We start from the raw sequence: 8,487 nt of genomic DNA on the forward strand, positions 1-8,487 counted from the left end.
CAGAGGAAATAGTAGCGTTTATCACCTGTGAATTTTGTTGCACTTTACCAGTTTATTTTATGAGGCTCCTTTACATCATTTCTGTATTTCCCCACAGGATTCTGGGTTTGATCAAACCCTTCCTTAAAGCCCAAGTGCTGGTCTGGCCTTTATTATCACTGAAGCAGACTCAGGTTAATATTTGGTGACAGAAGCAGAAGATGGCCCTAGCACCACTCTCACTATGCAGAAATGGAACCATGACAGAATGTTTTTCTCTTTTGTTATTTCTCAGGAGTAATGAGGCCTCTCCCGATGACTCAGTGCCTCTCTCCTCACCAGGTATTCCAACAGTACCTGCCCTGACCAAAGAAGTGTTGCTGACAGCTTCTCAGCACTGCAGAGAACCCTTCATTTTCTGAGCCATCTTGCCACTGCAGTTAATGCCAGCTGAGGATTAAATAACTAAAAGCCTCTCAGAACACAATTCTTGTAATATTTTCAATGTGGTGCACAAACTCAGAGTCTCTATATTACAGTTCTTCTAATCCTTTCATGATTTGTAAAAGAAAAAAAAAATTATCATTGCCCTTCCTAAATGGATAGTGTAAAATTGGATGGTTTAGCAATGTTTAGACCTGGGATATGTAGTGAAAAGAAAAAAAAAAATACAGCAGTAGTATTCATTTGACAGGCCACACACTTGGCTGATGTTCCTTTGTGAGAAGGTAATAAAGAAATTACTTTTACTTTTTTTCCCCTTTTCTACTGCTATTAAGAACTTGGGAAACTTGAGGGAAATGTTCTCATCTTTCTATAGATTCTCTGGGGAAAGAAGAAAAAGCAATTGGCCAAAGCAGAGAGAGGGTTGAGATTTGGTGGAGCCAAATTAGGAGAATTCAAGTGACAAAGAACTGGTGGCGCAGAAGGGAAGGCTGGGGAACATTTTATTTAGGGGTGATACAGGGTGGTGAACAATTATAGCTGTGTCATTAAAGAACATGCAAATGAAGGGGCTGAGAAGGAACAACATGTAAAATGATGGCTCCAAATAAATGGGAGTGTTCCTGTGAATTCCAAAGAACAAGGAAAGAAAAACTTACTTTGTAACTAATTCATCAGTAATTTCTAGCCACATCCAGCACAGAGGAGGTTTGCATTTCAGCCAAACGCTGATCAGGAAGGAGGCAGAGCTGGTTTTGTTCCTGAGAGAGAACAGAGTGTTCCTAAGTCAGGGGAGATGTCATGGAACTGCTAATCCCCGAGAAGTAGGTCAGGCTGGCCAGGATGGAGATGGCACACCTCATTGAGCCTGATTAGGAACATCCATTAGGAAACGGGTAAAAAGAGAAAGCAAGGAGGGCCAGTCAGAGAAAACAACTGTCTGGGCTAGACCTTCCCTTGCTTCTGTGGTGACTTCAATTATTCTGTCCCACAATTTACCCTCCCTTAGCTTCAGTGGGCTTCTGTTATCGTGCCCTGCTCCAGCCCTTACAGCGTGTGTGTGCTGCTCGGTGGGCTCTGCACATGGAAAGCCACAGTTTCCAGCTTCCAAACCCCCACTGCTGCTGCAGAACAGCTGCAGGAATCCAGCTGCCACTTTGGGTTTCCGCAGCTGGTGATTGCAGTGTAGCCATGACCCCCAGGTGAGTTTTGGACAGAATTTGATTAAAAAAAAAATAAATTTTAAAAAATTCTTGTCTGCGTTTGTTTGTTTTAACCATGATTATAAAATGGAAAGTTCAAGTACAGTGTGGAAAGAACAAGCGAAGCTGCATGGAGGGAAAGATGCCAACCTGACTTTCTCTTGCTCTGTGACACTCAGCTCACAAATATTTCTGTGCTGGAATGATAATTTATCTGGGGGACCAGCCCTTGCTCTGCACAGAGGGCACCACCTAAATACATTGTTTCGTAGACTTCCCATCAGTAATTTCACTGTTTCTCTGGAGCTGTGTGAGCAAGACAAGGCTTTGTGTTTTACCACTAGTTTCTGTACAGGGAGGGTGAGTTAGGTGACTTTTAAAAGGTCCCTTCCCACTCAGACTTCTGTGTTTTTATGTTCACTGAACTAAAATTTGCCTCACCTGATAGTGTGGTTCTCTAGGGGAAAAAGAAGGGAGTTAAAAACTTTAGAGATTTTAGTGTGTGGCAGAGAGAATGAAGCTGGAAAATTCTTTCCCAACTTTCCTTAACTTGGTTTCTACTAGGTTTATTTTCTACTTTATTGAATGTTGTCCTATTATTAGTTTGTATGGGTGTCTTGTGGTAAGGAAAGGTATTCCAGCATTCTTGACATGTTTTCTCTCTCTCTGTGCCATGATGGATTCATGACACTGCCTAGAGCAGAATAAATTACTGCAACACTCATTTTCCTAAAATACACTTGATATCACCAGCTACGTCATTTTTTCCAGTTCTCTACTGGATTTCCAGAGCTACTCTCCTAAACTTTTGGAATTTGTTCTTGATGGGTTTGTTGTGAAACTAGAAAACAAGGGGTTATCATCACACAGACAATAGCAATGTTGATATTTCCAAATTTAATTTTTACATTTGTCTAACAAAACAACACAAATAACAGTTGCAATATACTTTTCACTATGTGAATGCTAAAAGAATTTTATAGTTTAAATAATGTAGTAGAGAGTAAACAAGATGGGCCAAAAATACATATTCAATGCATTTTTTACCATGGATTTATTAGCAATAAAGTTTGTTATATTTAAGGAGAATGGTTTGGTTTAGAACAGATAAATCAATAAATACACAGCACTGAAACTGTTGGGAAGTCACCAGGGCCTTGCCTTTGATCTCCAATAAAAATGAACAAAAGCTTTTAGACAAAACTTTGACTTTTGACAAGGAATGTTGAAATCTGTGCTCCAAAAATCAGACTAAAGAATTCATTGGAATATTAAAATAATATACACGAAGAGCTTTCTGCTTCATATTCATCAAGTTAATGTGAATCTAATCAGTGCTCACCAAAAGGTAGGTACGCAATGAGAGGAAGAAATCATATTTACAAGGTACTGTCCCCAGAATACATCCAGTTGAACATCTTTGACTAACTTTGAGTTTTGCTGGTCTCCAGAAATGTGAGGAACTAGTCCTGCCAAGATTTGGAGACAAGTTATCAAGAGTATTCAACATTGAAATATATACCTTATTATCAAAAAAAAAATCACTCTCACTTTTATGCTTCTTACACAGGTGAGCTGATGGGCACCAACAGTTCTTCCCCACCCTCCTGAGGGGCTCTTCTTGATCTTGTAGTAAAAAGTGCATATTATATGGGTCTGTGCAGATATTCACCATATGTGTTTTGATGTATTGATTAGCAGTGCTGTATTAACATTTAATAATATGATAAATGAAGTCTTGTAGTTAAAAGGTAATTTTTGCAGTTAAAATAAGAACTATGTTAGTGGGATTTTTTTAAGAAAGGAATGAGGCACTCGCAGCAGATAGCAGCCCCAGGACACCTAAATCTTTCAGAGAAAAGGAATTTCTTGCCCTCTTATCAGAAGAAACAAAGGAAGAAGTTGATGATGACCAGACAGAATCCTGTATTTGAATGGAATTTATGCATCATGTATGAATTATATGAATGTGCAACAGGCTATTGCTTTTAAGGGTTAATCCTTTGTTAATGGGTGTCCTTTTTCAGGATTGTGCTGTCCAGTAAAAGGTCCCCGGACGTCCATAACTCTTTGTGTTTATTGTCTCATATTGTCCTAATTCAATTTGTCCAAATTATTATTACTCTAATTGTATTACTATTTTTATAACCATTTTATTAGTATTAGACTTTTAAAATTTTAAAAACAGGTGATTGGCATTTTTCATATAGTATCAAATAACTTGGAATATTCTTCTTTTTTAACCTGCCTGCATGTCCAGAGGGGGAGTTTGTCATCCCTAGTGTGAAACAGAGCACAGCAGTGCTCAGTATACAGCCAGGGTACCAGGGAGCAGGGATAACACCAGGGCACACCTTGTCCTGGGAGCAGACACGGGAGCAAGGAGCAGCCTGCTTGCTGCCTCTGGAAAGGTGATGCCCATCAGGGCAGCTGGCACACCCAGAACTGTTGGAGATTTTTTCAGAAATGGCTTAGAAGGCAGCTGTGAGGAGCAAATTCTCACAGCCTGTTTCTGTAAACAGCAGAAGTTCTCAGGTTGTGTTTAATTACAAGTGGATATCTTGTCCTTGGATAAGGTATGAGAAAGCAAAAGTGACAAACATGAAAGCCTTGAGAACCTGGCATACCAGGGTTCTCAGGCAGTTTTCTCATAACAATTAAATATTCTATCTTTAGCTGTTTTGGGAAAGTAAAAGTAAGTTTTGAGAACACAAATCTTGGTATTGGAAACAAAAGGAGGGGTTGGTGTGTTATCTCTGACCTATGATGAGCTCCGGTTTTGCAATATGCATGAACTTAATTAACACAGTTATAAAAAGTGACTGATGGAGTCAATAAAGGAAGTCGATGCTCACCAACAAAGGTGGGTCCTCTCCCTCCACTTCAATACAGAACGAGCATTCTCCTGCAGGGCAGCCTGTTCTCCTGCAGTGCCTCCCTGCTGGCATCTCCCGAGGGGAGGAGAGGAGGCCCTGCCAAGCCTTATGCAACCCCAGCCCTGCAGAGAGGAGCATTGTTGGGCTCCCTCTCCCCACACAGCCCCCAGCGTGCAGGCACGCCTCCACAGCCTTCTCTGCACAAGGCAGGAGACCTCCCACAAGATCATCTCCCACCTCTGCTGTGCATCTGCTCTTCTTCTGCCTGTCAAGCCTTTTCAGAATTTAAAAGATCTTACAGGAGATAGGAGAGCAAGCTTTCAAGTTTGAGTGCATCAGATCTGGACGTGGATTTTTATTGCTTTGATTTTTCTTACCACTTTTTTCCACAGTGGAAAAGAGAGACAACTGCTGTGTAAGGAATTGTTGCTTGCAATATATTTTTCTCAGCAATAAAAATACCTTAAAGACCAAAGTACAATTCTCTTTTTAGGCTTGACACCTCCAAAGCCTGATGTATGTGGCTGAGTTAGATGGAAAGTTATTATTATGTTTTTATTAGATTATAATGCATGCTCAAGCTGGCTAGGCTCATCGGGCAGTAAATCTAGTGCCAAAAGCTATGGCCAAATTCTGCTCCTGGACCTGTGACTGGTTGTGATTTTCCTCTGTTTTCTTTCAGTTGTGAGAGGGACATGCATGTACCAGGACAGGATTTACAGTACAACCTGTCACTGACAGAGTGGTTATGATTGTGCTCCCAAACTAAACCAGGAATCATTCTATTAAAGGAAGAAGAGTTATTCTTCCTTACACAATACAGGAATCCAAAATTCAGGCCTGAATCACAACTAAGGTTTATTAGATATGTCATGGGTGTTATTTAGACATGGCTTTTGCCATCAGTGACTTCTTGTTCCAACAATAACCTTTTCTCAGCTCCTGTCTGGCAGCCTCACGTTGTGCTAAAGAAGTGAATCGAGCTGTGTTAGTCAGGCAGACCTGGAGACTCCAGCTGCCCTCAGCAGGCACTGCACAGGAATTGTGTATCCAAAAGCTGCCCTGGGTGCTGTGACCACAGTAAGTGCTGTTTCCATTGCAGGCAGTGCCACAGCCCCGCTCCAGGAGTGCCAGGCTCATTTTCAGCCTGCTGTGACTGCTGCAGGAGCTCAGCAGTGAAGCCAAGGCTGGCATGGAAACCCAGGCCAAGCCCACGGAGGTGCTGTGGCAAAGGAGCTGCTGTGCACTCTGTTACACACAGAGTGGGTGCTGGGATCTTAAAGGTTACAGTGCATCAAAACTTCCTGCAGAAAGAGTAAAAGCTCACCCGACAAGATGGCAAGTTTGGGAAAATGAAAGCTGTTGTGTCATAAGCCGAATTCTTGCATGTGGTCAGTTTTTGGATAAGCATCTTAGAGACAAAGTGCAGCAGAGCCATAAATCCAGATGCCACTGCATGTAGCTCTCAAGCAAAGGTTCCAAAAATCCCAACCTCTGCAAATATCCTTATTTATTAATCTGAATTTGGACTGAATTAAGCAACTTCTGATAAAAGCAGCAGGATATACATGAAACAATATTTTCCAGTGTGCTGCTGAATCCACTTTTCAGAATTTGTAGCATACTCTCCCACCCTAAGAAAATGTCTTCACCTAAAAGCAGTGAAAAATAATATTTCTGCCCCCCATCTGAACAATTAATGGATATTCTGCCTTGATATTTATTCCAGTCTTCTGAGGGTCCTATGGGATCAGTCTTCTTTAACAATTTTCAAGTTTTGGAAAGTAATGTTCATTTGCAGGTATTTCAAAACAGGTATTAAATCCTTATCCTCGACCTCCTGTTTAACCAGATCTCCTGTTCTGTTAACATCTCCCACTTACCAGTGCATGATGTGCACCAAGGACAAGGAATGCTCAGCCTCTGGTTTTTTCTTTGTCCCTGACAACCATTTAAACAAGGTAACAACTCCACAGGACCTTGCAAAGCACTGGAAAAACCTACTTGTCCTGAGAAACTTATTGAAACCCCCACTGAATGTAAGAAATGCAATTATGTAACTGCATTGTGCCATAGCTTTGCCACTATAATTCTCCTTCCCCTCCCTTTCCCAGGGACTGTTGAAAAGAAGTTATTTGAAAGAAGAATTACATGCAATATGATCTGAGTTTAACTCAGCACTTATCTTTCATCAGTAGTATCCAATAGACACTTCAGGCCATTTATCCTTGGGACAATGATCTCAAATTGTTCCTGGAATTTCAGGAACAAGACCACTTTCAGTTAGAGCCAAAAATCAGTGGGGTGATTTTATGATAAGTTAGTTGAATGAAAATTGGAGTCAATCCAAAAAGTTTTCTATAGTGCCGTGTAAACCAGGTGGAGTTCAAATTTCTTAGTTCAGAAAAAAATATGTTTTTCATAACCAAAAATGCAGGTGAAAGATGAGGCAGCTAAACAAAGGTGGTTTTATTACCAGGCTGCAAAATTCCTACAAAATGGAATGCATTGTCTGCAAAAAAAGAAAAGGCTACTGGAACTTCTAGGAAGCTGCAATTCCAGTCTTAGTTTGCCAAGGCCACAGAAATCTTCACATTTACAATCAACAAATCCTAATTAAATGCAACCTCCAGAGAGAGTGCCTATAAATATTTCAGCCTATTGCAACTTTCAGACACATGGTTTGATAATTAGGGTGATCCCCACAAGGAAAATGATTGATTTTTGTCTGGTGGGTGGTTCCTGAGCAGAGCACTTGTGATCCAGCCCTGGAACACAAGGGTCTCAGGCACAAAGTCAAGAGATTTTCCTTTTGAGAGAAAAGGGAAACTGTAGAGGGTGCACATTTATCTCAAGTGTGGGCTGATGATATGGGCTGATTTAAAAGTTTCTTTCAGAGCTACCCCTTTGCCAAAGAATGCATTAGCAGATCTCTAGAAATAGCAGGCTTTTTATGGAATATGAAGCTGGTGACTGCTCAGAGGCTCCTTTGCCATCCTTCTCCTCCTAAGTACTGTTCAGCTCCACAAGTGGACAATGCAAACCAGTTCTAATACCTGGATTGTGTATGGTAACAATCTGATGGATATAAGCACATGGTATTATATGGCCTATTCAAAGTGATGGATACTCTTTAAGATGATATTTTACATTTTGTCATCCCATTTCTGTGCCTTTTTCCATGATAAATGAATAAGAAAAAATGGCAACGCATAAGACAATGATGGCATTCTCTCTTTACGTCTCCAATTCCACAGGGAGATGTTTTGTTTCTGTTCTGGACATTAATTTGTGAAAGGAAAGCACCAGGAGTGCAAACCTGAAGGCAAAGACATCTTGAAGCAAGCCACGTTCAGTGGCTGAGCAGACAGTGACACTTGTGACACTGACAGAGCCTTGGCCACACAGGGGAAGATTTTACTTCCTGACTTGGCTTCATGGGGAATTGTACTTTTGGCAAGTTGTTAGGGTGTAACTACAAATTTACAGTTTATTTTTCGATTTAAACACAGATCCACACACGAGAAGCATGTCCTGCTAAATCACAGCTTCTGACAGCACTCCTGGTCCTCCTTTCACACGTTTGGGAAGAAGCTGAATTAAATGCCTCATTGGGGTAAAAGAGAAGAATACTCTGTTGCAGTTTAGAGAACAGTAAAACATATGTTTAAATTAATGACCCCTCCAAGCAGTTTCTGAAATGCAACAATGTGATTTCTGTTGCAGAAATGGGAAAAAAAGCCCTAAGAATGTGCAGGGTGTCAGGCCAGTCCCACCACACCCTAAGAAACGAGCTCTGCTGTCATTCCCTAAAACAGAGGGCTGTCATTTGGAGATATAACAGACATTTTTTAAGTCTTCCTGTCTGTCTACCATTTGCTGTTGCTTGTGGTTCAGTATTTCCCACTAAAATCTGGGCTGTGAACAAAAGGCCAGACAACTACAATTTTTTTGGCTGGTAACAGGTACTGGTCACTTCTTCTGCC

The sequence above is a fragment of the Zonotrichia leucophrys genome, chromosome 3, assembly GCF_028769735.1.
Source record: "Zonotrichia leucophrys gambelii isolate GWCS_2022_RI chromosome 3, RI_Zleu_2.0, whole genome shotgun sequence".
NCBI classification, from domain to species: Eukaryota; Metazoa; Chordata; class Aves; order Passeriformes; family Passerellidae; genus Zonotrichia; species Zonotrichia leucophrys.